This window comes from Rattus norvegicus, chromosome 7 (assembly GCF_021556685.1).
Source record: "Rattus norvegicus strain SHRSP/BbbUtx chromosome 7, alternate assembly SHRSP_T2T, whole genome shotgun sequence".
In the NCBI taxonomy this organism is placed as follows: Eukaryota; Metazoa; Chordata; class Mammalia; order Rodentia; family Muridae; genus Rattus; species Rattus norvegicus.
Window position 1 is genome coordinate 18,898,410 of NC_141540.1, and position 10,290 is coordinate 18,908,699.

The window sequence follows — 10,290 nt, forward strand, 5'->3', positions numbered from 1 at the left end:
ACAAATATATCAATATATAGGATGTAACAAGATTAATACACACACACAAACACACACACACACACACACACACACACACACACACACAAACACCATTTGACCACATTTTTAAAACAAGAAAGAAATGCCCAATTTGATTCTCCTCCTCCTATTCCACATCCTCTTCCTTTTCCTTTTCTTCTTTCTTATCTTTCTTTATCTTTCTTTCTTTGTCTTTCTTTCCTTCTTTCTTTTTCTCTTTCTTTCTTTCTTTCTTTTTTTTTTTTTTGCTTATTCACTTTACATTCTGGACACTGCATGCCTTATTGTAATCCCAAACCACTATCCTTCCATTGTTACCAATCTTGTTCTGCTCTGAACAGGTAGGAATAACCTGTGTGTCTGCCCAACCATGCACTACTAATCTCTGCAAAGATAGGTACCTCCTCTTCAACTTAGGCCATAGAAGGCAGCCCAGCTATAGAACATAATCCTCATATAGGCAATAGTACCTGGGACAGCCCTTGCTCAGTGTTTGGCACCCAAACTGCACATCAGTTAAATATATGCAGAGAAGCTTAGGTACAGCCAGTATATGTTATTTGGTTAGTGGTTCAATATCTGAGAGCCTGAAAAGTCCAGGTTATCTGAGTCTGTTGATAATTCTGTGGAGTTCCTATCTTTTTGGGGAGTATAATCTTTCCATATATATCTGCATAAGAATCCCTGGGCTCCATGCAGTGTTTGGCTATGAATGCTGTATCTTTGTCAGCTGCTCTGTGGAGGAGCTTCTCAGAGTGCAGTCACATTGGAATCCTGTCTACCAGCATAACAAAGCATTTCTTAAAGTGTCAGTGATTGGTACTTGCTCATGTCAAATGCTTCATCTCGGTCTAGGTCCCTCAGTCTCTTCTTCATCCTGCTCCATCCACAATCCCAGCATTTCATGTAGACCGGGTACTTTTGGGTAGAAAGTTTTGTGGGTGGTATGGAATCCCTATAATACCCTTGGAATTTTTTACTGGTCACATTAGGTAGTTCACCTACTTCATATCCTTGGTGCTGTTAGACAGAGCTAAGGTGTCTCCATTGATTCCTAGTTTCCTCACATATCCCAAGACTCTATCTCTTTCTGGAAATGCTCGTTACTTGCCCCTGCCCATTGTCTGCAGATCTCCATTCATTCCAGTGGACATCAAACCGTTCATCTTCAAACTCCACACAACTGACCCAATATCTGATTCCTCTCTCACCCAGTTCCATCCCTCAACCATCCTTCCATGAATTTTCCATTCCTCTTTCCAAATAAGGCTTAAGCATTTGTACTTATGCCTTCTGTCATGTCCAGTCTCCTTGAATCTGTGGAGTGCTGCATGGGTATCCTCCATTTTATGATTAATATTCAAATTTGGTGAATGCATACCATGCATTCTCTTTGGGGACTGGGTGACTTCATTTAGGGTGATATTTTCAATACTCACCCATTTGCCTGAAAAATTCATAATGATTTTTTCATGAATATTTCATGGTAGATGTACAATTCCTATGATGTACAATTGTTTACATAACAACTTATATGCAGAACAACCTTCCCTATACATTCTGTTCCTGAACTACAGCTAAAGTATGAGTTATGGAAGAATGAATTTAGGGACAAATTAGAGGACATCTAATCCTCCTTATTTGCAGTTTATTCTAACACAATGTGGAGTTATGCCTCATTATTTGATCTTAAAATTTTGTTCATTACATATACAAATATTCAAAAGGGTGTCAAATATGTCAATAGTGTCAGTTCTTTAATCCACTTTAATTACTTTCTATAGTAATCTAAGCACTATTTATGTACAATAGACACAAAAGGAAGACAAATTAGATATCAAATGACACTTCATCTTATATAAATATTTTGACAATTTTGGATAATATATATTTCTAATACATTTGAATTAAAAGATAATTTTGTAACTATTTTTAATGCATATAATTTATACATGTAAGAGAAAAGACCTTTTATTGGATTAAAAGGGGGGTATGAAGAAAATCTCTTCTGCACTGTATGGATGTTTTAACTGTCAATAAAAAGTCTAGGATCAATGTGTTGAGGCAAGAATAGAAGTTGGGATATCTGGCAGAGGGAGAAGATTCTGTGATATAGTCAAGTGCAGATGATTAAACCGAATATTGAAGATGAGGGTCACATGAAATTAAGGAACAGATTAAGAACAATGTGGCATGACTTAAATAGCAATAAATGGGTGATAAAAGTATGAGGTAGTTGGGGAAGAATAAATTCTTTTTGGCCTAGGCATTTATTCATAAAAATATTATATATTAAACTTTATCATTTCTACACTTCCTGTCTGTGCCTGATCCTTTCCAAATCCCCTCCCTCTCTGCAACTTCTGTGCCCCTCTAAAACTGTTAACTACTTCTTCACAAATCCATGACAAAACCAAATCTGTACAATGTCTTTCTGAAATCACTTCTGTTGTATTTATCTGTCACATACATATGTGTGTGTGTGTGTGTCATATATATTTTTTTCATTCTTTCTGCCATGACAATAAATGCTTAAAACTCTGAACTGTAACACAGCACCGAACAAATGAAAGTAAATATGTATTTATATGGACGAGCATATAAATTTAGTCTGCTAAGTCTCTTTTTGCGCTTGTTGTGTATATATTTTGCGATGCTCACTACTTTCTTTTAAATACATTTAGGCAGGCCAAGCTAAATTTCCCTGTAATTATCAAGTAGCCTGTAATTCTTTGTCCAGAAAAGTGACCCCAGCAAGTGTTTTCAATAAAATATTACCATGTCTTTTAATATTTCCATTGCGCAGATCTTGTTTATTCAGTCACTTTGGGAGAGCAAGCCTCATGGCAGATTTTCTGATATTCTGACTTCCAATATTTAGGCTCTCTTCTGTAATACTCCCTCACAATTGATGAAGAAATTGTGATGTAGATCAGAGTTAGGCTCAGCAAAATTTGTTAATCACTACATTGTATACAGTTATGAGTTTTCTGTGGTATTTGCCATTTCTGATGAAGAATAACTTCTCTCATGATGGGTGTAAACTAGCTACATTTAAGTTTGGGCCTAACATTAAAACTTAGAGTTTATACTATTCTACCAATATGCCATCACTCCTTTGCATTACTACCTTCATGTAAAGACATTTCCTTTTTTACCTACAATTTTACTTTTTAATACTAAGAGATAATACAGACTTACAAACTGCACAGCACCCATACACTGGAAAGCACATTCAGACACACATCTGTTGAATACCAAAATTCTATGTTAAGGAAATACTTTAGGAGTTTTGGACCCAATTCATCTCTTTTTATCTTTATGTTTTGCAATATTTTAGTAAGAGTAAATATCTCTGTGTTAATCTCTCTACAGTAGAGAGAGATATGACAGACTTGTGTTTCTCTACTTGACTGCATTTTCATTTCAGCCCCAGTGGCAATGGCAGAGTTACCTTTGAAGTTCCAGATTACTTGTGAATGTTTTCCAGTTGATAAATAACAAAAGTACATAAAAGGTTTTTTGGGAACATTCACAAAAACACCAGAGGTTTTGAGAAGGCATTAGTTTTCATTATCTTTTAATTCTGACCAAGTGTTCTGTGGAAAATGCTAAAATCTTTGAAGCAGATTTATTAGAAAGTGAGAGGGTGTCTCTTTGGTACCAAATTTTAATGACTATTTCTAACAAACAGCATTTAGAACATTTAATAGTTACATATTTCTTAGAATATTTTATATTTGCCTATGTGTTTTACTCATTACCCTAAAATTATTAAATTTCCAATCTCCTTCTTATCCCCTACCACTATTTCCTCCAAACTTCATGTTTTCAAAGAAGGAAGAACACTTGTGCTACTTAGTGAACTGAAATGAATTATGACAAGAGTTGAGACATAAATCTCACATCTTGACTGGTAGATGTTCAGATATTTGAGGAATGTCCTGACATACTACAGTACACTCAGATTTTTCTAGACTGATTTTGGAAAGGTTTTATGCATATTGATAAAATGAATTATTGAGGGGAAATATCCTGTTCCATTTGAACAAATCCTTACTTGGAGTCATATATTACATCTGATTTTACATACCTTCTGAACTGCCTTCCAGGATGACCCTTGATTCTTAAAATGAAAGGTGTTGTACTGGCTAGTTTTGTGAGTCAACCTGACCCAAATTGGAGTTATCTCAGAAAAAACAGGAGCCTCAGTGTTGCAAATGCCTTCATGAGATCCAGATGTAAGGCATTTTCTCAATTCGTGATCAATAGTGGAGGATCTACTGTGGGTGATGCTCTCCCTGGGCTGGTACTCTTGGGTTCTATAAGAGAGCAAGCTGAGCAAGACTGTAAGTACCATTACTTTGTGGCCTCTCCATCAGTTCCTGCTTCCTGACATGATTAAGTTCCAGTCCTGAATACCTTTGGTGATGAACATCAATGTGGAAGAATGCTGAATAAACCCTTTCCCCTACAACTTAATTCTTGGTCATAATGTTTGTGCAAGAATAGAAACCCTGTCTAAGACAAATTGGTACCAGCATAGTGTGGTATTCCTGTGACAACCTGACCATATTTTGGGGAGGACTGTGGAAGGACAGAAGGACTTTTGGACTTTGTGCTAGAAGAGCCATTGGGAAGTTTAGAGCTTTGTGGGTTGTTCTGTTGAAGGCTGGAAGATAATTTTGAGAACAGTGCAGAAGATGGAAGCCTGGTTTGTGACATTTAAGAGGGAAGATTAAACATTCTCATCGGGGCCATGTTGTTTTGATTGTTAATATTAAGTGGTTTTGGTTAGCTGGGGCTTAAGAGTCAGCTGTGATTAACAAAATACCAGAACTTCTAAAGTGAACCTTTGAGTTAGTGGGACTATTGATGCTGGTTAGCTGGAGCTAAGAAATTATTGGTAATTAAGAAGGGACCAGCATCCTTGATGTGAAATCTTGGAAGTGTTCTTTTGAGAGCACAAAGAGGGTATGTTCCAGAGAAAGCCAAGTTTCTACCTCATGCTGTGACTGGACTTAGCAGTGTGTAAGAGTCAACCAGGTGGTATTGGTTTTGAAGGCATGAAGGGGTCATGAAGAACAGCTGAGGTTGGGAACTGTGAGAGACAACTGAATGTCATTGGGGAAGGTTATGCCTCAGCTGTAATTGCATTCATGCAAACTTACTCTCTCAAATTCATTGCATGTGGTCACTTCTTGCCTTCTAATGCCTCATCAAGTTTGGAAAGACAAGATGTTTACACCCAGAAATTCATATTTCATACGAGTGTCTAAATGTATATGTTTGTATGTAATGAGCAAGGATTGTTTAGGTCATTAGCAGGCAAGACATCCACGTGTTTTAAAAGATAAAACCCAAAAGACCTGTGGATTTTTGCATCATGCTTTTCATGTATCATCACTAGCTTTTGTCTTTTATAAAGTTCAGTTGGGTACTCTCTCTTTAGAATAAAACATACTTGAAAGACACGGAATTAAATGATAGGTGTACATCCTTGGAATAGTGAGTCTATCAATAACAGTTGTGCCTGCTTGTCACTGGCATAGGTTACAAAACTGGTGTGGGATAGTTGGAACATTTGAGAACAGATATACAGGAATTTTCTAATAGATTTTTTTCATTGTTTTAGAAACCTGTCTACTATTTTCATGTCTAAGTTTGTTAATCTCTTCCCCTTTATGATATTTATAAATCAAATTATTCTTACATCAAATATTTAATAATATTACTTACATCAAATTTAATGAGTAAATAATATTGGTGTATGTTTATGTTTGTTGTTCAGATTATATTAAATGATAAGGATAAGCCTTGAAATATTAGTCTTTACATAAACATAAACATGATGTGGTATTATCCATTACCACTGTCTTGTGGCCAACATTTATTTATTTTTTCATCTTTATTAAGTTGAGTATTTCTTATTTACATTTCAATTGTTATTCCCTTTCACGGTTTCCTGGCCAAGATCCCGCTAACCATTTCCCTCCCCTTCTCTATGGGTTTTCACCTCCCCACCCTCCCCCCATTACCACCATCCCGCCAACAATCACATTCACTAGGGGTTCAGTCATGGAAGGACCAAGGGCCTCCCCTTCCACTGGTGCCCTTACTAGGCTATTTATTGCTACATATGTAATTGGAGTCCAAGGTCAGTCCATGTATAGTCTTTGCATAGTGACTTAGTCCCTGGAAGCTCTGGTTGGTTGGCACTGTTGTTCATATGGCGTCTCAAGCCCCTTCAAGCTCTTTCAGTCCTTTCTTGGATTCCTTCAACGAGAATCCCATTCTCATTTCAGTGGTTTAATGATGACATTCGCCTATGTATTTGCTGTATTGTGGCTGTGTCTCTCAGGAGAGATCTACATCTGGTTCCTGTCACCCTGCACTTCTTGGCTTCATCCATCTTATCTAGTTTGGTGGCTGTATATGTATGGGCCACATGTGGGGGAGGCTCTGAATGGGTGTTCCTTCTGCCTCTGTTATAAACTTTGCCTCCCTATTCCCTCCAAAGGGTATTCTTGTTCCCCTTTTAAGGAAGGAGTGAAGCATTTGCATTTTGGTAATCCTTCTTGAGTTTCATGTGTTCTGTGCTTCTAGGGTAATTTGAGCATTTGGGCTAATAGCCACTTATCAATGAATGCATACCATGTGTGTTTTTCTGTGATTGGGTTACCTCACTCAGGATGATACTTTCCAGTTCCATCCATTTGCCTATGAATTTCAGAAAGTCATTGTTTTTGATAGCTGAGTAATATTCCATCATTTACACGTACCACATTTTCTGTAGCCATTCCTCTATTGGAGGGCATCTGGGATCTTTCCAGCTTCTAGCTTTTATAAATAAGGTGGCTATGAACATAGTGGAGCACGTGTCTTTGATATATGTTGGAGCATCTTTTGGGTATATGCCCAAGAGAGGAATAGCTGAGTGCTCAGATAGTTCAATGTCCAATTTTCTGAGGAACCACCAGACTGATTTCCAGAATGGTTGTACCAGTCTGCAATCCCACCAACAATGGAGGAGTGTTCCTCTTTCTCCACATCCTCTCCAGCATTTGCTGTCACCTGAGTTTTGGATCTCAGCCATTCTCACCGGTGTGAGGTGAAATCTCAAAGATGGTTTGATTTGCATTTCCCTTGTGACTAAAGATGTTGAACATTTCTTTAGGTGTTTCTCAGCCATTCGGCAATCCTCAGCTATGAATTCTTTGTTTAGCTCTGAACCCCATTTTTAATAGGGTTATTTGTCTCCCTGCAGTCTAACTTCTTGAGTTCCTTGTATATTTTGGATATAAGGCCTCTATCTGTTGTAGGATTGGTAAAGACCTTTCCCAATCTGTTGGTTACCATTTTGTCCTAACCACAGTGTCCTTTGCCTTACAGAAGCTTTGCAGTTTTATGAGATCCCATTTGTCGATTCTTGATGTTAGAGCATAAGGCACTGGTGTTTGGTTCAGGAAATTTTCTACACTGTCCATGTGTTTGAGATGCTTCACCACTTTTTCTTCTATCAGTTTGAGTGTATCTGGTTTGATGTGGAGGTCCTTGATCCAATTGGACTTAAGCTTTGTCCAGGGTGATAAGCATGGATTGATCTGCATTCTTCTACATGTTGACCTCCAGTTGAACCAGCACCATTTGTTGAAAATGCTATCTTTTTTCCATTGCATGGTTTTGGCTCCATTGTCAAAAATCAAGTGACCATAGGTGTGTGGGTTCATTTCTGTGTCTTCAATTCTATTCCACTGGTCTATCTGTCTGTCTCTGTACCAATACCATGCAGTTTTTATCACTATTGCTCTGTAATACTGCTTGAGTTCAGGGATAGTGATTCCTCCAGAAGTCCTTTAATTGTTGAGGACACTTTTAGCTATCCTGGGTTTTTTGTTATTCCAGATGAATTTGCAAATTGTTCTGTCTAACTCTTTGAAGAATTGGATTGGTATTTTGATGGGGATTGCATTGAATCTGTAGATCGCTTTTGGTAAAATGGCCATATTTACTATATTATTCCTGCCACTCCATGAGCATGGGAGATCTTTCCATCTTCTGAGATCTTCTTCAATTTCTTTCTTCAGAGGCTTGAAGTTCTTATCATACAGATCTCTCACTTGGTTGCTTAAAGTGACACCGAGATATTTTATATTATTTGGGACTATTATGAAGGGCGTCATTTCCCTAATTTCTTTCTTGGCTTCTTTGTCTTTTGTGTAGAGGAAGGCTACTGATTTATTTGAGTTAATTTTATACCCAGCCACTGTGCTGAAGGTATTTTTCGGGTTTAGTAGTTCTCTGGTGGAACTTTTGGGATCACTTAAATATACTATCATATCATCTGCAAATAATGATACTTTGACTTCTTCTTTTTCCAATCTGTATCACTTTGATATCCTTTTGTTGTCTGATTGCTCTGGCTTAAACTTCAAGAACTATATTGAATAAGTATAGAGAGAGTGGGCAGCCTTGTCTAGTCCCTGATTTTAGTAGGATCGCTTCAAGTTTCTCTCCATTTAGTTTAATGTTAGCTACTGGTTTGCAGGATATGGCTTTTACTATGATTAGGTATGGGCCTTTAATTCCTATTCTTTCAATGACTTTTATCATGAAGGGGTGTTCAATTTTGTCAAATACTTTCTCAGCATCTAATGAAATGATCATGTGGTTTTTATCTTTCAGTTCGTTTATATAATGGATTATGTTGATGGTTTTCCATATATTAAACCATCTCTGCATTCCTGGGATGAATCCTACTTGATCATGGTGGATGATTGATTGATGTCTTCTTGGATTCAGTTTGCCAGAATTTTATTGAGTATTTTTGCATCGATATTCATAAGAGAAATTGGTCTGAAATTCTCTTTCTTTGTTGGGTCTTTTTTTTTTTTTTTTTTTTGGTTCTTTTTTTCGGAGCTGGGGACCGAACCCAGGGCCTTGTGCTTCCTAGGTAAGCGCTCTACCACTGAGCTAAATCCTCAGCCCCCTGTTGGGTCTTTTTTGTTGTCTAGGTATAGGAGTAATTTTGTCTTTGCAGAAGGAATTCGGTAGCACTCCATCTGTTTCAATTTCGTGGAAGAGTTTGGATAGTGTTGGTAGGAGGTCGTCTATGAAGGTCTCATAGAATTCTGCACTGAACCCATCTGGACCTGGGCTCTTTTTGGTTGGGAGACCTTTAATGACTGCTTCTATTTCTTTAGGAGTTATGGGATTGTTTAACTGGTTCATCTGTTCCTGATTTAACTTCGGTACCTGGTATCTGTCTAGGAAATTGTCCATTTCCTGCAGATTTTCAAGTTTTTTTGAATATAGGCTTTTGTAGTAAGATCTGATGATTTTTTGAATATCCTCTGATTCTGTAGTTATGTCTCCCTTTTCATGTATGATTTTGTTAATTTGGACAGACTGTGTCCTCTCATTCATCTGGCTAATGGTTTATCTATATTGTTGACTTTCTCAAAGAACCAACTTTTGGTTCTGTTGATTCTTTGTGTGGTCCTTTTTGTTTCTACTTGTTTGATTTCAGCTCTGAGTTTGATTATTTCCTGCCTTCTACTCCTCCTGGGTGTATTTGCTTCTTTTTGTTCTAGAGCTTTTAGGTGTGCTGTCAAGCTGCTGATATATGCTCTCTCCTGTTTCTTTCTGCAGGCACTCAGAGCTATGTGTTTTCCTCTTAGCACGACTTTCATTGCGGCCCATAAGTTTGTGTATGTTGTACCTTCATTTTCATTAAATTCTAAGAAGTCTTTAATTTCTTCCTTTATTTCGTCTTTGACCAAGTAATCATTGAGTAGAGCATTGTTAAATTTCCATGTATATGTGAGCATTCTTCCCTTATTGTTTTTGAAGACCAGCTTTAGCCCATTTGGTCTAATAGGATGCATGGCTATTACAAATAAAAGGAACATATTACACCAAAATGTCTATTATATTATAAAAATATAATATTGGCAAATGCAAATATCACTGCAATTTATTTATTTTCCTTGTTCTCAGTTGGATGCTAGAATTATTTTATTGTAACTGGAAAGGTTATCTAAGAAATTGCCTCAAAATTAAGTTATAAAGATGAATAAGTCACATTCCTTTGTAAAAAGAAAGTAGGTGAATGATACCTGGGTTTTGGAGCAAGCCCTTAATTTCTGCATTAAGTACCTAGCACAAGTGTATACCTCTGCATCTGCATCAAAGTTTCTTATACAATACTCAGATATACTTCCCTCTTATAGCCTAAATAATCCTTGCTTGAATAAATACAAATATATG

At 37.1% G+C, this 10,290-nt stretch overlaps 1 long non-coding RNA gene across 2 annotated transcripts in view; it reads right to left on the reverse strand.

The window, feature by feature from the left end:
- LOC102549242 (uncharacterized) overlaps positions 1–10,290 on the reverse strand; it is a 1,084,685-nt gene that overhangs the window by 267,110 nt on the left and 807,285 nt on the right. The window lies entirely within an intron of this gene.